The 27,527-nt window shown below is 48.4% G+C and overlaps 1 protein-coding gene across 2 annotated transcripts in view; it reads right to left on the reverse strand.

Annotated features, from left to right (window-relative positions):
- Nucleotides 1–27,527, reverse strand: part of EVA1A (eva-1 homolog A, regulator of programmed cell death) — a 1,077,479-nt gene that overhangs the window by 494,022 nt on the left and 555,930 nt on the right. The window lies entirely within an intron of this gene.

Genomic DNA, 27,527 nt, shown 5'->3' on the forward strand with positions numbered 1-27,527 from the left:
GTCCGATGCCAGCAGGGCAGGTTGGGGGGCCAGGATAGGACAGATCTCCAATGGAGGGAAGTGGTCAGTTCAAGAAATATCTCTGCATATAAACTGTCTGAAACTGCTAGCAGGCTCCTTTGCAGTGAAGAGCCTCCTCAAAGATCAGGGTAATTGTTGTGTCCTTCTTCGGATGGACAATGTATCTACAGTTCGTTACATAAACCATCTGGGGGGGAACCTGCTCTAAAGCCCTAGCGGATCTAGCGAAGGAGTTTTGGCATTTTTGCCTAGATAGGAACATTCTCTTGAAGGCAGAATACCTTCCGGGAGCCATCAATACAGCGGCAGACTGGAATTCCAGACATCTTCAGGACAGGAGTGATTAGATGTTGCACAAGGCTTTATTTGCCAGGATCCTGTCTCCCTGGGGTTCGACTTAAGTATGCCACCCCAATCACTGCTTCGGAAATACACTGAGCAATCAAATCCCTATCAGCGGGGAAGGCGGCTGGTTCCAATGGACTTCCCATCGACTTCTATAAAGCACTAGCTGACAGCCTTGCGCCCACGTTTGAGTCTGTTCACGCAGAAACCGGGATCAGTGGCCACCTACCACGCTCTATGCTGGCGGCTAACATTGTGGTGTTCTTGTGTCGTATTCCACCGGAAAGGGAGTGACCCAGATGACTGTGGGTCCTACCAACGCATCTCATTGATCAACGCCGACACGAAAGTCCTGGCAAAATGCTTGTCTCAACGCATCGAGGTACTGATCCCCCTCCTCACTCATAGGAACCAAACAGTCTTTATCCACGGCAGGCATTGAACCCACAATGTCTTCCAGCTGTTACATGTCATTGCAGTGTGTACCGACCCAGAGAAGGGCATCCTAACATTAGACGCTGAGAAGGCATTCGATAAAGTCCAATGGGGCTTCATGTTTCAAGTGCTAGACACCTATGGGTTCCCAGCCGAGTACGTCAGGTTAGTAAGACTTCTATACACAGACTCTGCGGCTTCAATGGTCACGGCATTACATCTGCCCCCTTCTCCCTGTATTCAGGTACGCAGCAGGGGTACCGTAATCTCCCCTTATACGCCCTCACTATTGAGCCATTAGCAGCAAAATTACAGGCTGACCCCGGGTGGTTGGTAAAACAGTGGGGTACGGAAGAGCATCGGGTATCCCTGTAGGTGGACAGTTGCAATTGTACATAAGCAATTACAATACCTCACTCCCAAGACTATGCCAGCTGTTACAATATTTCTGCTCCATTGCCGGCTAGGTCATTAATTGGGCGAAATCAGAGATTCTCCCACTGGGACCCGACATCCCCTGGGACCCCGGCGGGGTGGCCCCTTTCCAGCTTCGTTATGTTACATATCTAGGTGTGAAAATCTGCCCTGTCCTGGATGAGATACTAGGACTAAATTACCCCCCCCCGGTTCTACTGAAAATCAAACAGGGCCTTCTCCGGTGGCATTCGTTCCTGCTATCTCTTTCTAGAAGGATAAACGCCTTCAAAATTAACTCTCTCCCGAAATTGATCTATCTGGCCATGATGCTACCATTCGCTCCAACAAGTCAAATGTTTAATGAACTAGATGCTTATGTATCTAAATGTATCTGGAGCGGTAGGAAGGCGCGACTCAGGCTCAAAGTCCTTCAGGCCTCTAAGGCGGATGGGGGACTAGCACTTCCGGCATGTAAGAGGAGAATTCTGAACTTAGCTTCCCGGAGGCTAGGAGGCTGCTCGGACTGGTGGAGTCAGATTGACTCCTTTATATGATGACCCTACTGTCGGTAATTCGCAAACACTCCACAGAGCAGTCTCGAACAGCGACACTGACGGCGGGTGAAACCGAAATGGAGCAGAACATAACGGTGCACAAACACCTGCGCCATTTCTACACAATATGTGCCCCCAATAATGTGGTGCGTAACCACATTCTAGCGACTGAATGGTCTAGCGATCTAGGATCTGAGTTCAATCCGGGCGACCTATATGATTTTGTCGAAGCCATACCAATGGTCTCGTCCAATGTCCGCAAATGAGATATTCAGTACAAATTGATCCAACGGATGTACTATACGCCGAGTAAGCTATTCCGGATAGGTCTCACACATTCCCTGGCATGTTGGCGACTATGCGGGGGGCTGGGCACGATGGGACATATCCTCTGGACCTGCCCACGGATTGTGGCATATTGGCGAATAATACACAGACAGATCTCATGCATCAACGGGGTGGAAATTGAATTCGCACCGGGTCCGCTGCTATTGTGGGGGCAGCGGGAGGAGTGGCACTTAGATCCTTTGCACTGCAAGATAATACACATAATGGTCTTCCCTGCCCGTAAAACCCTGATCCTCAACTGGAAAGTCACCCACCCACCCACTAAATGTATGTGGCAGGCATTATTTATCAAACTGCTCGTTGGAACACAGTACTTTCAAGCGCCTTTCTAGGCCTGCACAGGCAGCACGCTTATGGGAACTAGCCGAACCATATATCTAAACCCTTCCATACCTAATGAAGCTATGATCCAGAAGAGGGCGCCCACCAACCCTAGGATATATGAGAAGGGACGGGTGGAGGCAGGGTGCAGACAAACCACACTAAGGGGACCACACTAGACAAAGATACCTCTACCCATGGCCTTGGTCCCTCCACTCACATCGCTATCTCTGCATGTGCTCTGACTGTAGATAGGTCAGAACCATCCTTGTCGGGCTGCCTGTTGACTAACACAGACAGGTGGGCGGGGGGGGTGGCGCAGGAACAAAAGCGGGAGAACTCCAGGGATGTTAACAGGGGCTGGACATGATATGATCTACTTGTTTCTGGGAAATGGTCTGAGAGTCATGGATTGAATCGCATGTTATAAGGTTGTGAATTATCAATACGCCTTGACCCCACAACACGTGTGGTATAGGTGGCAATTTTGGGGAGGGTTGGGTGGAAAATGGAAGTTGGGGCAGAGGTAGTTACTGCAGCCACTGACATGGGTACATGTCCGCTACTTCTCTGTAGTAGTATATATTTGGGCTGAGAGAATTGAGGCTATAACCGCACTGTGAATTAACTGTCGTTTTACATGCCCACCCTATGCAACGGGCCGTTCCAGTAACTTAATAAAAAAGAATGAACAAAAAATAAAATGCCATTTGCTCGATTTGGGTGATGTGCCTGCAGGGACAGGCAGTCTCTCCAGTTGTTGGCTTCCACTTGCCGAATGACCAATTCTAAGCATTAGTTCACTGTGGCTTGCCTGATAACGTCTCATGTCAGGAATGGAGACAATGCCGCCTGGGTGATCAGGTAAATGTGTGCCTCAGCAAAACGCTCTTCCATGCTCTCCTTTTACTCAGACCCCAATCCATGCCGAGGTAGGTAATCTACGGGATTGATTATCAGTTCCTGCCTGATAGCGCAGGGTCTCAACTAATTCTTGCAATGCAACAAGCCACGCTTCAATTCTGGCTGGGTGATGAGGTGCGTGACGGGAATTGCAGACAGGTTTGTGGTCCGTGATCACCGTCACAGGGTAACCCAACGCAGTGATGGAACTGTTTTCGTTCCCACAATGGCGCTAAAGCCACCATCACTATCAGGGAAGATTGTTGCTCAACCCCAGTGAGCAATCTGCTGGCATAGGCAATCAGCTGTTTCTGTCATCCACCTGGACCAACACCGCCCAACATCCTGTTGGTCCCACATCAACTACCATCCCCATCGGCCTAGCATAGCAGGGTGACAGAATGCCACCTTGGCTTCTGATGCCAGAGCTTGCTTGATGTTCCTAGATCGTGCCTTCTCCTTTTATTCAGTAAGCATGATGCGGCTTTAAGCATGTCACCCCACGCAGGGAACATAAAAGTAGGAGGGAACTGTGGACTCGCACTACAAATGTATATCTTTAATGACATGATGGACATGGCAGAGATCTGTCTTGGGAAGCTTTCCTGAGGGATGCAACCCCGAGACTGGGCCACTTCCTTATTAGTCGTGAAGGTTCAGGAAACCAGAGGCTTTGGACATACTGAGAGGCAGAGCCGGATAGCCTACAGCCTCTACAAGCAGGAAAAAAAATCTAATGAACATTGCAGACAGTACACTTCTAGTGCGCCGCTCCAGTACATCTCTTCATTTGCCATCAGAACAGATCAAAATAACCCTTAGCCTCACCTAACATGATTACATACTTGCTGTAATCTTAGAGAATTGCTGGCAGAGCTCCTCGAGTCTGAAGCGAAGGACAGCAAGGTCAAACCAATGGCTTTACCCGATTAGTAACTTGCTCAACTGCTTTCAAGCACGAGTGGGCATTGAGTGGGTATCATCACAGCGATGACCACCATGTGAAAAAAGTTAGGAAATCGGTATTTTGCAATGCAACTGTTTTTCTGGGTAGCTGGCTGACTTCACTCGATGCAGGAGTGACTGGACTGTGGGGGGAAAGTGGGGGGGGGGGGGTCCGCCCCCATTGTTCCTGTCATAGGAGACGTACACAGAGCGTTCCAATAACACTGACTCAAGCAGCGGGAAATTTCACCTTTCCTCCTACGGGAAGGCGCCACGCTTTACTGGAACGGAGGCCGTGCGCTTTGATCAAGGCGTGACAGGTTGCAACATTTCGTGACGCCATCTTGCCAGTCTGATCGGGCTCCCGCCACGGGATTCTGGGACGAACTTTCCCCGGGATGGGTTCATATTCAGACACAGCACATTCGCAGAAGAATGTGACAGCCATTTTTCGAATTAAAAGATTAAAGACAGGAAGGGCGCACGGATCGGGTCCTCGATTAACTTGAGGCCTGGCAGAAACCTGCTTCTACTCAAGCCGGAGTCACATCTTGCAGTGAAAGACATTTAAAATAGAACAGATACTCTTCACTCAGCTTGCCTTAACACTGGAAAGCTTTTCGTGCAAGCCTCTTTAATTCTGCAGAATTGATGTAATATGCTGTTGTTCACATGAAAAGTGCAGATTTTTTAAAAAGCAAAATACACCTCTCCTAATTAGGCTACCTCACATTTTTTGCTGCTGGCTATAAAAACCATGTCGATTCCTGAGGAAGGGTCCTATTCGTTCTTTAAACCTAGTTGCAAAAAATATATGGCTGCCTCATAAAACAGGGCCTTGAGTTGTTTTTTGCTAACTTCACACACACACATTGTTTTGGAGGGTAATACAAATGCAAACGCGTTTGCCCTCCCTCAAGCCATCTACGACTCCAAGGTTTGATGCTGTGTTCGTGCTTTGCTAGTAACAAACGGTGAAAACCAGGCTTGTAAGGTATTATCAACTACATTTTCCAGCTCCAAACCCATCAACTGTGTGCTAGTCGTAGGCGGTCTTCGGACCGCCGGTGGTTGCGGAGGGGCGTGATGCACACAAGAGTGCCGTAAAAAGACTGATGCACAATAAAGCAACATGCTCCCCTCTGGCAAATAAGGAGGCGTGCAGTAGGAGGGCAGGAGGGGGAAAGGTGAGTGCGATGGGGGAGCGGGATGTGGTGGGAAGGGAGCAGGCTGGTTTGGAGTGAGCAGGTGGTGCAGAGAGAAGTAGAGGGAAACGCGGCACGCGGCCTTGCAGGAGGAGCGGGATGTGGTGGGAAGGGAGCAGGCTGGTTTGGAGTGAACAGGTGGTGCAGAGAGAAGTAGAGGGAAACGCGGCACGCGGCCTTGCAGGAGGCAGCCTTCTTAGAGTTACTCTTTGGTGTAAGCTCTACAGGCCTAGGTCCTTACTCGATGTCCTGGAGACCCATTAGCAATATACAGGCCTTGTTGGTTGCAAGCTTGTACAATTTGCAATTCTTCCATTCATACAGTTCTTATGGAATAAACCACTCTAGTCAGAAATCTACACGACCACCGTATTGAAATTAAGATTTAAAAAATGTAAAACATACATTTTGTCACAAATAAATCATGTGTGCAACTCTTCTTTAACATTCTCTATCACCTCCCTCATTCCAAACATTTTTACTGAATGTTCGCACATCTAGATAAAAGCATCTGCGGTCAGTCTGAACCACCCAAGTGGCGATCCGCCCAAGAGCTGGCATTCACCTGGTAATAGTTGTGGAAAATAGGGTAGTCCAAGGAGCAGCCTTCCAGAATTTTAGAAAAATGCATAAACCTGCTTCCCTTTAATGTAGTGTGTCATCATACTATGAGGACTGGTCCACAAAAGAGCAATACAATTCATTGTTTGAACATGTGTTTAACCCACATGACACTGAAATATAAGGGTAATGGCCAACCGCCTATCATGATCAGGGTGGTTTGCCATACTTGTCACTAGGATGGGCCCTAAGTTAGGGAGGAGAATGAAAAAGGGACACGTGTCATCCAATCCCCCAGTAACTCTTTCTCACTGACAATGTTCACACAGATGGGCGCTTCAGATGAGGTGAAAACAAGTCTCCCCTGTGTAGATTGGCCACACTGAAAGCTTGTAAACTGAGTGCAGGTTAATTTCTGCTACATCTCTATAAACGCTCATGCTCCAACAGCACTCACGGGTGACTTCAACCTGCCAAACTTATCTAACGATCATTGCCACAAACGTGATTGTGTACTGCCTGACACCTTTCCCAGGTGTGATGAACCAGGAATGAAACACGGGCAAAGAGAGCTCACGGTTTTGGCCATAAACCTTTATTGAAACAATAAGGGTTTGGAAAATGCCTCACTACCCCTATTCGAGGAGGTGTTTCCCTACCTAAAACAAAAACTTCGGGTCTGTCCAATGCCAATGTCAAGATGTCCAATACAGAAGCGTCCTGTGTCCGAAATACTATCCAGGGCCTCCTGTTCTACAAGTTAACTCTAAGGTGAAAAGGGAAATGTCTTTCGCCTTGAAAAGTGCACAAACATTCAAAAAGGAAAAGGCACAACTCCTACACAAAAGATCCTGATGAATAAAGTTCACAGTTCCAGAGGATGACTCATTTCCCCTGGATTTCTCTTCACTATACTTTAAGTTTTAAGGACATCGGTTTTCCTTGGGTTTCTTTTGGTGAGCAAAACGGCTTGTATGCAAAACAACTTGGCTGTCTTAATTTTGGTAGGATACCTGGTACACTCTCCTGCCAGGTTCCTTCTACTTTCAGTATGATTTCAATAAGTCTTTGGCTATACCTGATGTATTATTATCAGGATTCCCTCATGTAATTTTCTTTACACTTTGTCCAACTTGAATCCGCTTGGTATACTGCCCTGCCACGGCTTTTTTTCTGTGCTTCACTTAACACACTTGCAACTTGAATCTGCCGGGGATAGTCTCCTGCCAGGGCTTTCTGATGTACTAACTTGTAATTGCCTAGTATAGACTCCTGCAAGTACTTTTTTCGGTGCTTCATTTAACACACTTACAACTTGAATTTGTCTGGTGTACTCTCCTGCTAGGACTTTCTTCTGTGCTTTACTTAACACAATTGCACTTTGAATTTGCTTATATTCTCCTGCCAGAGACTCCTCATGTACTTCACTCAATACTCTTACAACTTGTATCTGCCTGGTATATTCTCCTGCCAGGACCTTCTCATATGTTTCACTGGGCACACTTGCAAACTTGACAATATTTTGTATTCATTTGGTTATATTTCTTTAGGAAATATAGAGTCTCCCATTCTCTCTCATATGCTTTATTTACTCTGATTTGCCATCTATAGGGTTGCCGACATGCTCCGGTGTCCCAGTTTCCCTCAGGTGGACTCACCGGCTCTCTGAGCGTGTGTCAGTTCTCCTGCGGTAAGCCTGCAGTGGTTCTTTTGGCATCCCATTCCTTCTTCCTGGGTTCGCTGCCTCTGCTTTGCGACTTCCGTGTCCCTTGTGGATGCCGCTTGCCTGTTCTGGGTTGCTCTGCGCTCGAGCGGCGCAGAGGCTGCTTCTCGGTGCCTGCGTATGCCAGGAAGTCTTCCCATCTCTCATGGCATCCTTGCAGCGCACCAGCTTCTGCAATCTGCTTTACTCTGCCTCCTCCATGAGCTGGTTGGCTCCATGGATGTTTTTACAGCACAGCGGTCTCTCTCTCGCTTCCGAGAGGACGAGATTCTCCCAGCCAGTGTCTCCTCTCAGTCTGCTGGCTCAGTGGTTTAAATGTCCCAGCAGCAAGTATGCACTCGCAACTACTAGAGCAGAGCTTGTACTTCTGGCTTCAATTGATCTTCAGTACTCTGCTCAACTTCATCGTTACAGTATTTTTACATCCAGGGAAAGAGAAGTCAGTCAGCTCTTGATGACTTTGTAGAATATGGGAAGGTATTCTCAGCAGCTTTCCAGGTGTGAAGGGAGTCACGACAATATGCCATTAAGGAATGAGGAATGGAGGGGGTATCCCTAGAAGGAAAAGAGGATACCATGTCTCGTCCAATGATATTGTGTAAGTCCCTTGAGGTTTACCTCCCCCATGTGATCCTCCCTCATAGAACCGCCCCCAGGGTCAGAATCAGGTAGCAGCTGCCGTCCCCTGGCCATATGGAGAGAGGCTGCCGCTGGGAAAGAAGGGATGACACCATCGGATTCATCACACTGGTCTCTTCCTACAAACGGTCAACCCACTCTCAAGGTGATTCTCTTGACTTAAGCCTTCCCCTCTCCTTCCCTCATCTACTCTGCTCCACTCCATGGAACCATTTGCTCTGAACCACTTCTTCCTGCACTTCACCATGCCTTTCCCCCTCCGTTGCCTTCCCCCCTCCATTGTCCTTCCCCCTTTCTCAATAATCACCAAACGCAAATTCAAACCTCATCCTCTTCCTCCCTACCTCACTGAAGTTATGTCTTCTCTAAAAAAGGTACCTGCCCAATTTACTGCAGCCGTTTCACTACATTTGGTGAAATGACAGTTTCACTGCATTTTTTGTGACAATTTTATAGTGGGCGGTTTAGAAGGGGGTACAGCGTAAGTTTATATTTTAGATTGCATTTTAGGGTAGTGGGTGAGGAAGGAGGTGTGGGGGGTACAGGAGGGTTTGGGGGATTGCCCCCATAAATAAATGCTGCAAAACAATGTGGTGAAACACCCACTGCTGCGAGTTGCCCCTGACTTCATTCATTCAAACCCTCACTCCCTACCCTCAACCATGGATCAACCCACGAATCCAGCAGCTGCCGGGACTTATGTCTACATCTCCATCACTAGCAGCAGTGCTACCGTCCTCCACTTCTTGTGCTACACAAGAAACAGCTGCACATCCTCTCTCACCGGCTCAGCCATATCCACCTGCTACACCAGCCTCTTATCTATCCACTCCCATGCTCACAAACTATCCTCAATCCTCCAGGCCATGCTGCCCCCCCCAGTCTCGGGCCTATCTCTTCTCTCTTTGATGATGGCTTTGTCATCTCTAAAATCAGTCACTCTCACTGCCTTATTTAATTACCCTGCCTCTCCCTCTTTCAACCACCCACAATTCACATCTGCCATCTCTACGTTCCTTCCCTACCACCACCCCAGCCGAACTGGCACCCCTGCTCCAAGTTACAAATAGATTTCATGCCCCCATCAATCCATTTGATACAAAGCCTGGCAACCTTTACTTGTTCCTTTTTGTTCCCCTTTGACAATATTTTGGTGGCCTCTGAGACCTCCCTGCCTCTTTCAAGGTGGAAACCATCTTTCCCATCCTGAAAAGAGTCTACTGAATCCAATAACCCAATCAACTATCAGCCTGCTTTTCCTCTGTCCCCACTACACAATCATGTTTGCATTTTTAGTATTCCACCAGATAACAACCTACTTGGAGTATAATGATCTTTCGTGACCCACCCACTCCAATCTGGATTTCACAGTAAGCTTCGGTTACTCCATCACTACTGCTCACCACTCCAAACTCTACTACACCCTCGCCATCCTTCAACTATCTGCCACCTTTGACATTCTCTCCCCTCTTTACTCTAATACCGTGGCTTCTGCGGCACAGGCCCCGACTAGGTCACCTCCTCCTACCCGATTGTTAGGGAGAATTCTCTGTTTAGGCTGAATTTCCCTACCTAGTGAGTCCCCCAGCAGCTTTGCTGGATTTCTGGGGTTTAATTTTTTTCTCCTGCCAAGAGTAAGACTCTTTTACCCTCACTCTTGGACATGTTGAAGTGTGTTTTCTTGGTTAAACCTTGTGTTGAATGGGCTATGGGGTCTCTTACTCCATAGGGCCTCATGTATTTTTGTGATGTGGGTCACACAGCACCCTCTGTGCCGTGACCCAGGGGTGTCCTAGGGACTCCCCAACATAGACTCCATACCCTGGGACTGACTACTGTCTCCCAGGGCATGTAAAGTCACCAAAGACTTTGCTAGTCTTGAATCCTGAACAGAACCAGTACAAACCATCATATTGTGGACGTACTGGCTGGGGCAATTCGATTGCCCCAGGGTCTGTTAGTCGAGGGGGCACGTCTCCGTCCCCCCTGATCGAGTTTTGGCTGGTGGCAGTGGAAACTACTTTTTATATTCGACCGCGAATATTTCCCTATGGGATTTCCCATTGTTTTAGGCTAACACATTTAATTATTTATTTACGGTAGCCTTAAACATACCACCGGTTTATATATTTATTTTTATAACTCCGGTTGGGACTTTTTGCCAAAACTTGATTCTAAAATGGCGTTGGTGTTCGCCTCTGTAACTCTGACCCAAAGTGGAGCCCTTTGTTCCACTTTTGGCGGGCTTCTCCACAGAAGCCCTCCAAAGTGGTGCCACTCTGTCTGGGGTACTTAGGAGGGGTGGAGGGGGATTTAGGCACCCTGGACTGAGTTACCTTGGTAACTCAAGTCGCACTCCGTCCTGATTGGCCCAAGTGGTGAGCCGCCCGGCTCACCACTTAGCATGGTTGAGTGACAGCTAGGCTGGGTGAATGGGGGTTTGCTGCATAAAAGCAGGGCTTTGGGGACTGGGACTTCAGAAGTCGCCACAGGACCAAGAATCCGACGAGGGAAGAGCTGAGCCGACCTGCTTCGACGACACCACCCGGTGGAGCCCTGCTGAACCGTCTCACCACTTTTTCCCGACGACCGAGGAGAACTCTTAACGGAGTGGCTCCTTCCCTTGACTGGTGGGGACAACCAGTTTTCGCCTTCTTTCCGTTCTTTGAGGTATCTCGTGGCCGCCTTGCCTGTGCCAAGCACCCCGGCAACCGGAATACCACACTTTACCCCCATACCGCGAAAGTCGGCACCAACCCTTTAACCGGAGGACTCCGCGGCTGGTTTCTTCCCGGGCAGTGCAACGACCCTCTTCTTCTGCTCTTCAGCGAGAACTTCTTCTCCCCTGACCGACGTCGAGCCCTGCTGCCACTGCCTGGAACAACTGCCACCGCTGGAGGATCCTTTCCGCTTAAGGTACTGTGTTCTGCCTGGCTTCCCTTGCTACCGACTGTACGGGGTAGATTTAGTCCCCGGCTTTCGAACCTGGGAGTGCCTGGGACACTTTGGCTAAACTTTCTGAGCCACTCTAACCTCTTTTTGACTCTTTGCAAGACTTTGAATCTCTAACTAACAGTGTGATCTTGGGCACATTTTCGCTCCGGCTACTCTAAGAGTGGGCCCTGCCTAGTGACTTTTGCTCACCTGTGACTTTATTCTTCTTTAAGCCTATTGCAAGTGCTCTGGACCTTAGAGTGGTGTGTCTAACCCATTTCTGCTTTTTCTCTCCCTTTCTTGGAAACTACTAGAGTGTCATCTAACGTTAAGCACTCACCTCTGTTTTAATTAAGTGGTGTTTACTTAGAGTTGTCTAGATAGGAGAAAGGATTGAATCTACTTTCATTATAACTGTGTTGAAGTGCTTTTACTATATTTTTGCTAGAGTGTTTTTAACTTATGTGTATTTTAAATAAATAACTATATACTTTTGAAACCAAGCTCTGGTCAGTGTTTGCTTGTGCTATTGTGTTTTGGTACATATTGTGTATACTTTACATACTGCCTAACTCTTCTTGAGAGAGGTCTGACTGCTCAGCCACAGCTACCAGGTAAATCTGGGTGGTACAGACTGCTACCAAAGGGGTTTACTGCTCTACCTGTAGTCTTAAATCTTTTGCAGTGTTCCCCAAGGGAACTGCACAGGTTTCTGCCTAACACTGGTGGCAGCGGTGGGATTTGTATTGAGTATACATTTTATTGTGCTTTAGATACCTTAGTGCAACTAACCACAAAGCTTAGCACTGAAAAAGTAAAACCTCTAACATGTCAGTTATAGAAAGCTATAGTCAAGAGTCCCTTGCAGCCAAAACTGCTGATTGTTTAAGAGTGCTCTGTAAACATAAGGATCTCCTGACTAAGGGCAAGAAAATGGAGCTGATTGAAAGATTGTTAGCTAACCAAAGTCTGGGTGATGGTTCAGAGGAACCTACCACTCCAGCGACTGTAGATGACAGTGTTGAAGTTAACATGGAGCAAAATGTTGATGTTTCTGAGGAAGAGTCAGAAGAGGAGGGTGAGGCTGTTGTAACTGTCCCCCCTAGGCCTCTGCCTGCTCTACCTGCTGTACCTACTGGACCTTTACCAGGTCCCACATTTAGTCCTCAGTACTTTGAACTGGAGAAAATGAAGCTAGAATTGGAGTATAAGAAACTTAATGCTCAAACTGACAAAGAACTAAGGCTAAGGGAAATGGAGCTCAAGTATGACTTAGAAATGAAGAAATTATCTGTTGAGAATGTTTCTCTCTCTGGCTCCTCTAGAAGTTCCAGTCCTAAAAGACCCCGGATGCCTAAAGAATTGGTTGGTATGTATGAGCCTAAGTTGGATGTGTTGGATTGGTTGTCTCTGTTTGAATATAATCATGGGCTCCAGAACATCACAGGAAATGACTTACTCACCTGGTTGTTCTCTAGGCTTCCCCCTGTTGCAACTGATGTGGTAATGGAGATGGGGGAGGAGGATAGGAAGGACTATGAATGTGTGAAACTAGCTTTGATAGCTAGGTTTGGGAAGACCCCTTCCCAGTATCTTAAGAGGTTTAGGAGCCTCAAAAAGCATGATGGTACCCCTTGGGCTACCTGGGTGAATGAATGTTTGAAAAACTTAGAGGGATGGATTAAGGGTTACAAGGTGAACACTTATGAAGGTATGAAGAATTTGTTTATGTTGGAGACTATTTATGATGCCTGCTCTCCTGAGCTCAGACAACACTTGGCTGATTCCAGGGAATTAGATTCCCGGAAGCTAGCTAAGGCTGCTGACTTGTGGGTTGCCAACAGGGCCACTCACAAGGATTCTGGGGTAACTCAGAAGAAGGATGGGGAAAAACAGTCTAAGAAGGACTCCAAAGAGAATTCTAATACTACAAATTCCAAAGAGGGCCCCAAACAAAACTATAAGGGTAAGCCACAAGGGAAACCAAATCAGGCTAGTGTACCTTCTGGTCCCAGACCAGAAGGAGGTCAGAACAAGCCTCCATTCCAGCGAGCCTTTGGCTCATGCTTTGTTTGTAAGGCTACTGACCATGTGAAAGGAGATCCCAGATGTAAGGGTAAACCTTCAGGGGTCCAGCTTGCCTCCTTAGCCTTCGCTCCCGAAGAGGAAGTACCCATGGCAAGTGGAAACTTTCTATTACTAGCTGATGAACCCACTGGAGTCTCAGCTAGTGTTTCTTTAGTCTCTCTGGGGTTGTGGGAGCAACAGAATTTAGATGTCTATAACTCTATCCCAGATAATACTAAAGAGTATTATAAGGACAGTGTCCAGGTGAATGGTCAGGAGACTCCTGCCATTAGGGACACTGGAGCCAGCATAACTGTGGTGGATGAATCATTTTTCAAGGCAGAGGATGTTGCTAAGGCACCCAAATGCCTCACCAAGTTAGCTGGTGGGCCTGTGCAGATGTGTCCCCAGTTACCAGTTCTCATCCAATGTAATGATATGGCTGTAAAAATACCTGTCAGTGTACAATGTGAAGTGCCAGGTAGGGTTCTGTTGGGTAATGACCTCAAAGCTCTTGGAGTTGTATCTCATACCCCCAGACCTCCTAGCAAAAGGTTTCAGGAACTCACAAAACCTGCAAGGGAGAAAACCCTGAGAGGGTTATCTCAGGAGATGATGACAGAAATCACTCCTCTACCACTGGAGCAACTTACTGCAGTAACTACCAGATCAGGAGCAAAGGGGCAACCCAAGACTCCTAGGAAAAAGCCAGCAGCAAGCACTCCAGTGCTTCCAACAAGGACTTCCCCTAGGTTGTCCAAAGTTACACCTGTAACTCCACCTCCAGCTGAGGCTGAGAGGGAGGTACAACCCTGTGTGGTTGAGCTAGACTCTGAGGAAGAGCTAGAAGGAGGCCCCAACCTTATTGGAGATTTGGACCCTGAGGACCATCCTGAGCTGCAGTCTTTACTGGCAGAAGGTGGGCCTAGCAGGGCAGCTTTTCGTAAGGGGCAAAGAGAATGTCCAACTCTGGAGGGTCTCCGCCACCAGGCAGCTTCTCAAGCTGATGGGCAAGAGCCTGGGAAGTATAGGTTGCACTGGGAAGATGGCCTCTTCTACAGTGAACCCACTGAGTCTGAACCTGGAGACTACAAACGCCTTGTAGTCCCACAGGAAAACAGACAACAGTTCTTACAACTAGCCCATGAGATACCTTTGGCTGGCCACTTGAGTTTCAAGAAGACCAAGGAAAGGCTCTCACTCTACTTTTATTGGCCAAAGATGGGGGCCGAAGTAGATAGATATTGTAAGAGCTGCCATACCTGCCAGACTTCTGGTAAGGTTGGTTCCAAGAATGTGGCACCTTTAGTGCCTCTCCCAGTTGTGGGAGTCCCATTTGAGAGGGTAGGGATTGACATTGTTGGTCCCCTTGATCCTCCAACCTCCTCAGGCAACAGGTTTATCCTTGTTGTAGTAGACCATGCTACTAGGTACCCGGAGGCCATTCCTATGAGGACTGTTACAGCTCCGGCTGTGGCTAAGGCCCTCCTTGGTATTTTTACCAGGGTTGGGTTTCCTAAGGAGGTAATCTCTGACAGGGGGTCAAACTTTATGTCCCACTACATGAAGGCCATGTGGAAAACCTGTGGAGTTACCTACAAGTTCTCAACCGCCTACCACCCTCAGACAAACGGGTTGGTTGAAAGGTTTAACAGAACCATGAAGAGCATGATAGGTGCTTTGGAAGAACCCCTTAAGAAAAAGTGGGACCTTCTACTGCCATGCCTTCTCTTTGCTTATAGAGAAGTCCCTCAGGAGGGAGTAGGTTATTCTCCCTTTGAGCTTCTCTATGGCCATCCAGTCAGAGGTCCATTGGCCCTGATTAAGGAGGGGTTGGAAGGTGCTCCTCCCCTCAAGCCAGTCAGAGTGACTGACTATGTGATAGGTCTCCGGAGGAGAATGTCACACATGATGGCAGAAGCAAGTGACAACTTGAAAGCTGGTCAAGCCCTGGTCAAACATTGGCACGACCAGAAGGCTAACATGGTTGAGTTTACTCAAGACCAGCTTGTTCTAGTTATGCTCCCAACAAGGCAGAGGGCCTTGCAAGACAAATGGATGGGACCCTTCAAGGTTGTGGGAAAACTTGGAGAGGTCAACTATCTGGTGGATCTGGGCAGACCCAGGGAAGCTCCTAGAGTCTTCCACACCAACCGACTAAAAGCCTACATCTCCAGACCTGATGTAGGAGCCTTGCTCCTAGCTTCAGCTGCAGAGGAGGAAGAGAGTGAATCTCTCCCTGATCTCCTCAGAGGTGTACCTTTAGATGAAAAAGTTGAAGGAGTCAATCTCTCTTCAGACCTGACACCTGAGCAACAAGAGGAGTGCAAATCTATGTTAAATCAGTTTGCCTCCCTGTTCTCACTGTCACCAGGCTTGACCCCTTGGGGCCAGCATGAGATACTCACTGGTGACTGTCTGCCAGTCAAAAGCAGAGGATACAGAATGTCAGAACATATCAGAGCCCACATCAAAGGAGAGGTCAAGAAGATGCTTGATCTCGGGGTAATAGAACCCTCTACTAGTCCATGGTCTAGCCCAGTTGTGTTAGTACCAAAGGCAGGATCCAAAGACTTGAGATTCTGTGTGGACTATAGAGCTCTAAATGCAGTCACCAAGACTGATGCCCACCCTTTGCCCAGGACAGATGAGTTGGTGGATAAACTTGGTGCAGCCAAGTACCTCAGCACATTTGACCTGACGTCAGGCTATTGGCAAATAGCCCTGACAGACCATGCCAAGGAGAAAACTGCATTTTCAACCCCAGTTGGCTTGTACCAGTTTAAGGTCATGCCTTTTGGACTGAAAAACGCACCTGCCACATTCCAAAGGATGGTGAACCAAGTTCTGGCTGGGATGGAAGATTTCTGCATGGCATACTTGGATGACATTGCAGTCTTCAGCCACTCCTGGGAAGAACATGTGAACCACCTAGGCCATGTGTTGCAGGCTCTGAAACAGGCCCATTTGACAATCAAAGCCAGTAAGTGCCAGATTGGTCAAAGTAAAGTGGTCTACCTTGGACATGAGGTAGGAGGTGGAGAAATAAGGCCTTTGCCCAGCAAGATTGAAGCTGTGCAAAATTGGACAACACCAACTACTCAAACCCAAGTGAGAGCTTTTCTAGGCCTCACTGGGTATTACAGGAATTTCATTGAGAACTATGGGACCATAGCTTCTCCACTGAATGTAATCTCCTCTCCCAAATTCCCTAAAAAGGTAAAATGGAATGAGGAGTGCAATCAGGCCTTTGAAAAACTGAAGAGAGCTCTTTGCCAGGCTCCAGTATTGAGAGCTCCTGACTACCACCAACCTTTCATTGTACAAACTGATGCTTCCAATGTAGGTATAGGTGCAGTTCTAAGCCAACTGGATGAGAAGGGTAGGGAGCACCCCATTTGCTTCATCAGTAGGAAACTGAAGGATCCTGAGACAAGGTGGGCAACTATCGAAAGAGAATGCTTTGCTATTGTGTGGGCACTGAAGAAGTTTAGGCCATACTTGTATGGTTCTACTTTTGTTATTCAGACTGACCACCAACCCTTGAGATGGTTAATGCAAATGAAAGGGGAAAATCCAAAACTATTGAGATGGTCAATCTGCCTGCAAGGGTTTGATTTCACCATTGAGCACAGGTCAGGGTGTCACCATCAAAATGCTGATGGACTCTCTAGGATGTATATCATCGACTAGAGGTATGAGGTTCATCCAGGAGTGGATTAAATCCTCCTGTCCCTTAGTCTGGGGGGGGCGAGTGTTAGGGAGAATTCTCTGTTTAGGCTGAATTTCCCTACCTAGTGAGTCCCCCAGCAGCTTTGCTGGATTTCTGGGGTTTAATTTTTTTCTCCTGCCAAGAGTAAGACTCTTTTACCCTCACTCTTGGACATGTTGAAGTGTGTTTTCTTGGTTAAACCTTGTGTTGAATGGGCTATGGGGTCTCTTACTCCATAGGGCCTCATGTATTTTTGTGATGTGGGTCACACAGCACCCTCTGTGCCGTGACCCAGGGGTGTCCTAGGGACTCCCCAACATAGACTCCATACCCTGGGACTGACTACTGTCTCCCAGGGCATGTAAAGTCACCAAAGACTTTGCTAGTCTTGAATCCTGAACAGAACCAGTACAAACCATCATATTGTGGACGTACTGGCTGGGGCAATTCGATTGCCCCAGGGTCTGTTAGTCGAGGGGGCACGTCTCCGTCCCCCCTGATCGAGTTTTGGCTGGTGGCAGTGGAAACTACTTTTTATATTCGACCGCGAATATTTCCCTATGGGATTTCCCATTGTTTTAGGCTAACACATTTAATTATTTATTTACGGTAGCCTTAAACATACCACCGGTTTATATATTTATTTTTATAACTCCGGTTGGGACTTTTTGCCAAAACTTGATTCTAAAATGGCGTTGGTGTTCGCCTCTGTAACTCTGACCCAAAGTGGAGCCCTTTGTTCCACTTTTGGCGGGCTTCTCCACAGAAGCCCTCCAAAGTGGTGCCACTCTGTCTGGGGTACTTAGGAGGGGTGGAGGGGGATTTAGGCACCCTGGACTGAGTTACCTTGGTAACTCAAGTCGCACTCCGTCCTGATTGGCCCAAGTGGTGAGCCGCCCGGCTCACCACTTAGCATGGTTGAGTGACAGCTAGGCTGGGTGAATGGGGGTTTGCTGCATAAAAGCAGGGCTTTGGGGACTGGGACTTCAGAAGTCGCCACAGGACCAAGAATCCGACGAGGGAAGAGCTGAGCCGACCTGCTTCGACGACACCACCCGGTGGAGCCCTGCTGAACCGTCTCACCACTTTTTCCCGACGACCGAGGAGAACTCTTAACGGAGTGGCTCCTTCCCTTGACTGGTGGGGACAACCAGTTTTCGCCTTCTTTCCGTTCTTTGAGGTATCTCGTGGCCGCCTTGCCTGTGCCAAGCACCCCGGCAACCGGAATACCACACTTTACCCCCATACCGCGAAAGTCGGCACCAACCCTTTAACCGGAGGACTCCGCGGCTGGTTTCTTCCCGGGCAGTGCAACGACCCTCTTCTTCTGCTCTTCAGCGAGAACTTCTTCTCCCCTGACCGACGTCGAGCCCTGCTGCCACTGCCTGGAACAACTGCCACCGCTGGAGGATCCTTTCCGCTTAAGGTACTGTGTTCTGCCTGGCTTCCCTTGCTACCGACTGTACGGGGTAGATTTAGTCCCCGGCTTTCGAACCTGGGAGTGCCTGGGACACTTTGGCTAAACTTTCTGAGCCACTCTAACCTCTTTTTGACTCTTTGCAAGACTTTGAATCTCTAACTAACAGTGTGATCTTGGGCACATTTTCGCTCCGGCTACTCTAAGAGTGGGCCCTGCCTAGTGACTTTTGCTCACCTGTGACTTTATTCTTCTTTAAGCCTATTGCAAGTGCTCTGGACCTTAGAGTGGTGTGTCTAACCCATTTCTGCTTTTTCTCTCCCTTTCTTGGAAACTACTAGAGTGTCATCTAACGTTAAGCACTCACCTCTGTTTTAATTAAGTGGTGTTTACTTAGAGTTGTCTAGATAGGAGAAAGGATTGAATCTACTTTCATTATAACTGTGTTGAAGTGCTTTTACTATATTTTTGCTAGAGTGTTTTTAACTTATGTGTATTTTAAATAAATAACTATATACTTTTGAAACCAAGCTCTGGTCAGTGTTTGCTTGTGCTATTGTGTTTTGGTACATATTGTGTATACTTTACATACTGCCTAACTCTTCTTGAGAGAGGTCTGACTGCTCAGCCACAGCTACCAGGTAAATCTGGGTGGTACAGACTGCTACCAAAGGGGTTTACTGCTCTACCTGTAGTCTTAAATCTTTTGCAGTGTTCCCCAAGGGAACTGCACAGGTTTCTGCCTAACACCGATAGACTACTCCTTCACCATTGCTTGGAATAAGGGCACCTCCCGCCACCACCCTCCTAGTAGGGGTTCCCTAATCAGCAGTCATGATTCCCTCGTCTTCACACTCTGCACCTCCTCTCTCTGGTTGCCCTCCGGTAAGCTTTCCTACTGGCCATTTGCTAATGATACACACCCTTCTTCCCACCCCAGCTATGCCATCATAGCTTCAACCGTCTCTCTGCGGTTCGTCCCTTCATGGCACTCTACTCCTGGATGTGGAACGCTTCTCAGACTGAAGCAGTCTTCCACCTGGCTTCCAACATGACATACCCTCAGGCTTGGACTGGCCTATAGGGCACTAGGTCAATGCCCGAATCAAAAATGCAAAATGCTGGTGTGGGCCTATTTTTGTTGGTCAACGTGGGCCACTTTTCTTGGCCAATGTGGACCAGTTTGAGAAGTTCACTATGCGGCTAGTAGTTTTAACCCGTGTTGCTGAATAAATATCTTTAAAATGCACAATTTGCATCACATTTCATCAAAGAACTTGACCTTGGGTACTATTAAAACAGTCTGTCACAAAAGGAATGAATTGCCATTTGCAACTGTGGGCCACATTTTCATTGGTGCGCGAGACAGTTTTATGCCCCAGTCTGACACTGCATGCTGTCTCCCCTTTCCTATTACATTTCCAGCTGCCCTCCTCAACCCATCCCCGATTGCTCTCAACCTAGGAATCCCATTGGATAGCGACCAAAAACTCACATTGTTTCTCGCCTCCACCGTCACAGCACACAGACTCAAAATGCTACACCTGAGGAAAAATTACCTGTGCCTCACTGGTCACTCTTCTGAACCCCGGATTTCCGCTCGTTTCCTGAAGAGGCATGGCCCTCCCCTTTTACAATCCTTAACAAAGTACTCTGCACTTACAGCCAGATGCTCACAATATCCATCGCCTCAGTATAGACTGACTTTCCATTCAACACGGGCCCTCTCCAAGTTTCTTTTTCTAGTCTGCAAATCTATTCACTGTCTCGTTCGTTCCACCTAGCTATTTTGCTGAACCCTGTGATCTCTAGTCCTCCTCATCCTATTTGTACCCCACCGACCCTGTGCTGCCTTCCATCTTCTATTTCAGCTCCTCCAACCTAATGGGCAACACACTCCCCACTCTGGGAGTCCTAACTACAACCACTGTTCAGAGCTTTAAGATCAACCTAACTAAGCGCCAACTGTTCCTAGAAGCACCATCCGCCTGCCCTCTGATCGTCTTCCCCATTCCCAACCATACATACATGTTAGGTTGTTACTTGATATTTCTAAAGCGCCTTACTGACATTGATAGGTCTTCCAAGTGCTTTGTAATGATTCATTTTACATTTTTACCTTCATGCATTTGCGTCTACCGCTTTTGCCTCTCTGCATTTACATTGGTCTTGCTGATTCGTCGGAGGAACAAGCAGAACAGATGGAAAAAGAAAGGGAGAGGGGTATGAAGGGCTTGAATCCGCCCTCTATTTGAAAAATATAAACTGATGCAAATGTACAGGTGTGAATGCAGGAGATGCAAATCCATAAAGATGTAAATACACAGGTGTAAGGACAAGGAACCCATAAAGGTACACTGATGTATACAATCGAACAGCTGTGCATTAGTGTACATTGTGTGATTCATATGTGCTGTCCCATTCCATGTTCCCTCTTCCACTTTACCCAATTGGTTGATGTTTCATCGGCCTTCCACTGGCCTAGACTCACCATCACCCACCCACCCCCACCACCTTGTGCCCAGGAGGCAGAATAGCTATTACACCTTCCGTTGGCCATCAGATGCTTCTGGCACCCAATTGACAGGCGATCCATTTTCACAAAGCGATGCTAATCATTGGAGGTGCTCAGCCCAGCAGGTAAGCCCTTGGCTTCATCATAGGGGGTACAGTGACATCACCTGGGCATGCTTTTATGTTAAGCCTCTGTATATTTGCTGAATGATCTGCTCCCCCAGGTGAGAAATGTGACAGACTCTTGCTGTTGCAGCAGCCGGTTCTCATTGGAGATCCAGGCAGCGCATAGCTGTGGAATACTGCCTTCTGTCAGCGTCCTCCCTTGCCAAGGGCTGTGCCGCCCATGCTTCTATTTAAGCAGGTTCTTGGATCCCGGCGATGGTAACTTTCATTTGACATTGTATTCCAGAGAGCACAGGTGCACACGGTAATCCGTGTACTTTAGTTGTTCCTGTTTGCAACACATTTCCAAATACTTTTATTCGAGGCAAACCACTTTACCAGACTTTGCACTGCGTTTCTGTCCATCAAATAGAGACTACAGGGTTTCTGCAACAAGACTTCACAATATCCACTCTAGATGTAATCCACACCACGCCCTACTAAGCACCCCTCGAAAGTCACGGCCCTCTTGTCACTGAAAATAGATCTACACAATATATTATAATGTTTAATGCCACATGCCTTTGCTGCCTGCGCTTCGCAACATTCCGGAATATCTTCTTTTCGAAAGATTCTGAAAACTCACTTGTTCTGGCCCTGCAAGTCTGAAGTGGCCCTCTTTCTCTCGCGCCACATAGCGCCTTGATGCCTTTCGGTTCTTTATTTGCGCTCTATAAATACTCCTACAATACAATGCAATACATGTTCTAAACGTGGGGATTCTTACAAATTGGCACACACATTACGCTTCAATGAGAGAATCTCTGCATACATTTAAATTATACTGGGATCTAGTCAGAGAAGAGAAAACATTGAATGAACTTAGAATTTTCCAAATCGTGTAGAAAGAAATTCCTTTTTAAGAATATGGTTGAATTTACTTCCCACAAGACAAATTTGAAGAAGATCCAAAACAAGTCACATTAAATCCTTTGTGTCATTTTTGTAACGCCACGAAAAATTAATCATATCTGTGTTAGATGTATCTGGTTGGAAAATATCCAAAATCATCATTTAGAAAAATGTGGTTATCATGCAGAAAGAACTAACAAATCCGTATTTTGGTATCATGTCTTAACAGGTAAACAAATCTTGATTTTAGCTACAATTCAATGTTTAAAATGTAATTATACCTGATGCAATTAACTAATGGTCTACCTGAAATATTCAATAGAATGAAATGTGCTAGTAACTGTTGAAATTAATGATGGAGATGTTTATTTTTATATGGTGCTGATATTGTGTAATATTCACATGTTTAAACAGAGTACATTTAAAAAGAAAATTACTCTTCAATTTCATCCTTTACTTTACTGGTTGATGCCCGCCCCCACCGCCCCCCCCCCGGCCAAAACTGCTTGTGAGTCCCCTCCACACCCCATAAGAATTATTGCTAGAGGTAGTCGCCGGTGATGCACAGAGCAGGGTAGGACCGGATGCCACAGTGATGATTTGTTCAGCAACAGTGGGTGCCACAGCCATGCCCATCACTGGCTCATGCGCCATCTTTCATTCAGAGAAAGTACCAGCATGAACCAGGCACCTACTGGGGTGTGCACGAGCCTGGCAGCCTATCGAGCCTGTGTGCTGTGCCCACGTGGAGGGATGATATCCCAGAGGTGCTATTTCATCCTGTCAGCACACCGTGGGATACTGGACCCGCTGATCTCCAGCTGTGGCGTGGCTGCATTAGCTGGCGTGGGCTGCACGTAATGGGATTCGGGTGGGGTAATGTGTGTGGCATTTTCTCACCATGCGTTTGGGTCCTTTTAGAACTGCGTGGAATGCCCAGTGCATGCTGCTTTCCTCGTTGCAGTCCAATGGTGAACACAGTGTGTAGGATGTTTGACATGCGGATCCTGTGAGAGATGCGTCTGTGTTTCACATGTCTATTGCCTGCCAGGCTCATCATGCACATGGCTTGCCTGGTCGGGTCTTTCGTTACAGGGGGTGTCCACAGTTCGGTGCACACATGCTGGCAATGTTTGCAATTTAAATGAAATGGCATCTTGATTCCATTGTCTCCTGACTGGTTGGTCCTGGTGTGGCTGGCACAACGTGTGTAGTTGATGCAGCCCGTCTACAGCTACCTGAAATTGGCAACAGCATGAAACAGAATGACAGAGTTGTTATGTGTGACCCTCCCAAATGTATTGCCCTTTTAAGAGCCTGAGCTAATAAAAGGAGCCCCTCCAGGCACGTGCAACAGAACGGCTGCAGACTCCAAGAATGGATCTGTTGTCTCTGTCTCTCACTTTGGGCCTGCAGGCCTACACCGTGTGATCACGATCCCGCAGCCGTGGCCTACAGGCCCACACCGTATGATCACAGTCCTGAAGGTCCCTGCTGGTCTGGGCCCCCCAGACCAGCCTGGAGTCCTGGGTCCAGCCCAGGCACCCTCCATCTAGGATGCTACCGGCATCTAGGGTTCCCGGCATCCAGGCCATGTCCCCATGGCCTAACAGACTCCGGCCCTGCAACCACCATAAGTCTGGGTGAACATGGCAATCCCAACAGGGTGCTGGGCACCCCAGCACCTGTGAGGCCGGCTGTGTGCCCACAGCCGGCGCCACAATAATGGCGACGAGGGAGAAGAACCCTGTGGCGTGGTTGGTCGCCCGCGGGGGAAATGAAGGAGGAAACAGCATCCACCGCCGCACTGAGGAGGTGAGGATGCCATGTCCAGGGCTCTGCTAGCAGATCCTCCCTGGCCGTGGCGATCTGTGAGGGTGCTTGTGCGGCCAGGGTGAGGGTCAGCCCGCAGCCCCTGAGGTGCCTGCAGCCCCTGCAGCATTAGCCGTCCAGAAAAAGAAAGAAGCTGAATGGCCGCTGCCGCGTATGCGGGAGGTGTGAGGAAATATAGCATCCACCACCAGATGGAAGATGGAGGGTGCCTGTCCCAACGCCCCCACAGGCAGCAGTTCAAGTATGCATGTGCCGCCCCGCCAATGATTCCGGGGCAGCAAAAAGGGAAAGCACTCAGTGTGTCAGAGTAAGCAGGAGCTGAGTCCGCGTTGTGGCAGCCAACCAGTATGCCGCACCGGCAGGCCCAGAGTGATCCCGGGCAGTGGTCGAAGTGAGCGGGAGCGGTCGGGAGCGGTGCTCCTCTACTTTTTAAAATTACCTTTTGCAGGTCCTATACTTTTATTTTAAAAAGAAACCGTTCCGGAATGGTTTCGTTTTAAAATAAAAGTGTAGGAACAAGTTGAAACCTTGACTTTCAGTGCAGTGCACTGAACGTTCCCTTAAACAGCAGGTGCAAGTGTTTGAGGGGTGTATTGTGTGTGGGAGGGGTCGTGGCAATGGGGTTTGTGGGGAGTGGGTGCAGGCCACCAGGGAACATAGTTCAACTACTACTTTTTGTACACTTCGACCACTGATCCCGGGCCCAGCAGCGTTGAGGGATAAAGTGCTCCAGACTGAGGCGAAAAGAGGGTGGCGGACCGCCTTTACCGGAAAGACATCCTGCACGTGAGGTGAGTGATCAGCCTGCCCCCTCCCGCGCTCCACTGTGCAGCATCGCGCGCTGCAGGAGACCCGCTGCCACAGGATTGTTGGGATGCCTCATCTGGCACCAGAGAAGGAGTGCGCCCCCTGCAAGCGGCACCGTCAGCGGGTGTTTGCAGTGCTGCCGGTGCCCCAAGAAAGATCCCGGCCCAGGAGGCGGTGAACATCTTAACATGCTCCTGACAGCAGAGCAAATGATAAGAATGAAGCGCCCCATGCCGGCACAATGAAAGATCAGGTGTGCTCCAGGGCTGGAGCTTGAGTAGAAAAGGCCCTGCCCAGAAAGATCCCGGTCCGCACTAAACTTTCCCTTCCCTTGTCCCTCCCCTTCCACCCCTCTCCCGTGCCCTCAAGTGGTCATGTGGCTTGCCCTTAAAGTGAACTTTGATGCGCTCCACGTTGGAGCACGAAGGAGATGGCCACCAAACACAACCCCCCCATTGGTGAAGCACTGCGGCAGCTCCATGTTGGCAGAGTGTAAAGAGATGCACATGGCCCTCTACAGATCCCGGGGCCAACGGCCGTGAGGTGAAAAATAATTAATAAAGAGAACAGTGATGGAAAATGAATGTAACGCGGCTGCCCACAGTTGCGTGCGGGTTAGGCCAACAACGGCTCCCCGACACCCCAACAGAGTTCCCAGGCTGCGATGGAGATAAATAAGCACTCTGTGCACACACTTGCATTTACGTTTGTGAAGAAGACATATGTGCAGTTTGTAGCAGACTATGCAAAGTCGATAGCAGCCCACATTCCTGCCTGACCAGCAAATGGCCCCAACACCCTGCCACTGGTGTCGTCCTGCCTTCCCTATCGTCCATGGACCAGGCCAATGTGGCCCCGGGTGCGCGTTTCTGCCAGCCCCTGAACTGGGGCATCACCTTCCCAACTTTCCTGCCAGGGAAAAGGGAAGCTGGAACTGGCCAGGACCGCTGTCCCATCATCTATAGCAGAGACTCCTGCCCGAGGGAGTGTGGCCCAGACACCGTGCCACCAATGTCTCGCTGCCCGCACCTGCAACAAAGATGTGACTCCGGCTTTCTGCGTGGAGCAGCCTTTCCGAAGCAGGCTCATCATCATGCCAGCCCAACCTCCTGCCGAGAGGGGGGGTGAGTAACCTGCTGCCACCCCCTGCCCTGTCAACACCCAGAGGCATTCCAGCCTGGGGAGCGTGAACGTGGCACAGCCTTGACACCCTGCTACCCATGTCTCGCTGCCTGCCCCAACATCAAGGGACTAAGCTGATGTGGCCCGTGATGCTCCCAGGTGCAGCTTTGCCAGCCTTTTAACTGTACCATCAACGGACCTGGGCCCGTGGTAGCGACTATCCTGAACGGACACTGATGCAAAGTGAACTGGTCTCCTGCAGTCCTGCAAGTGCTCGAAGAATACTCAGTAAACATGTTAAGATGCTGTGAGCCTGCATGTAAATTATATGCTTAAAGTGGTCCTAGTTAAACCGATGCAAAGGCCCACACCATGTGATCAGCCTGGTGTCCTGGGTCCAGCCCAGGCACCCTCCATCTAGGATGCTACCGGCATCTAGGGTACCCCGGCATCCAGGCCATGTCCCCATGACCTAACAGGCTCCCGCCCTGCAAACACCCTAAATCCGGGTGACCCCGGCAATCCCAACAGGGTGCTGGCCCCCCAGCACCTATGAGGCCGGCTGTGGGCCCACAGCCGGCCCCACAATAGGAGTGTCTCTGCAACATACGGTTGGGGGAGGTCAAAAGGGTGCTGAGATTCTCGGCACCCAGAATCATGCTATGGCCTTGGGTCGAGAAGGAGGTTGAACAGATGCCACTTGCGCCCCTGGTGCCTTGCTAAGCCGATTGCATTCCTAGTCTTTGGATTGATGTGTGCCATTGTAATGCTCATATGAGTATTTGTCTCGGGAGGATAGCTCAGCGGCAATGTGCTTGCCTGGGAAGCAAAACGACACAGAGCAACGCAGGTTCGGTCCCCGGGTCCGTGCTTAGAAACCTCTGGGTATTAAGGGCGTTATAAATAACCTATCATATCATATCCTGTTGCTTGCACGTCACGTGCCTGACATATCCTATTGGAACTTGTCTGGCATGTTTTTGTTACTGACAGCACGCCGCACATCTGGGTCCTTGTTTTGTCAGGCTGATTTGTATGCTGCTTCCTGTGCCGGTACTGTTTGGGTTTTGTGGTGTGTGCCCTTAGACTAAGATGTCATTTTGCGGTTTCATCTTCTAATGTGCCTTCATGTGTCCGTGATTACTATTATAGTCATATGAGGGTGTCACAATCATGTTGTATTTTGCTCTTCTTCGCCCTACGTTTCAACGCTTGTGATGTGTGCACCCATTTCATGCAAACGTCACGTTTACAAGAGGAATACATCTGGTGGCCACAGAACATGGAAATATAGTTTCATGACTTCTACAGTTTAAAAAATGTTTCTGTTTATGTCGTTTCCCACAACAGCCTCTAAGTGGCGCTGTCTACTTTCGCAAAATCTGCCGCCTCGGGCATAACAAAGTGCTGCCAAGAAAGAGACGTATAACGTAACCTCAAGTGACACAATGAGGGCATTAGTGTAAAGCATGCAGAAATACTCTCTAAACTATTGTTACAATCTATTTACTCCAGTCCGAGAAGCAAAACATACCCTCATAAATGCACCCATTTATTGAAATTAAAGCATATCAGTCTTTGCAATTTATCAATGGAAAATATGTACATATCAGTCTTTGCAATTTATAAATGGAAAATATGCTTAATGTATAGAAAATGTATATTGAGAGAAAACAGTAATGGGTTG

This window comes from Ambystoma mexicanum, chromosome 4p (assembly GCF_040938575.1).
Source record: "Ambystoma mexicanum isolate Mex_15411 chromosome 4p, UKY_AmexF1_1, whole genome shotgun sequence".
Classification (NCBI taxonomy): domain Eukaryota; kingdom Metazoa; phylum Chordata; class Amphibia; order Caudata; family Ambystomatidae; genus Ambystoma; species Ambystoma mexicanum.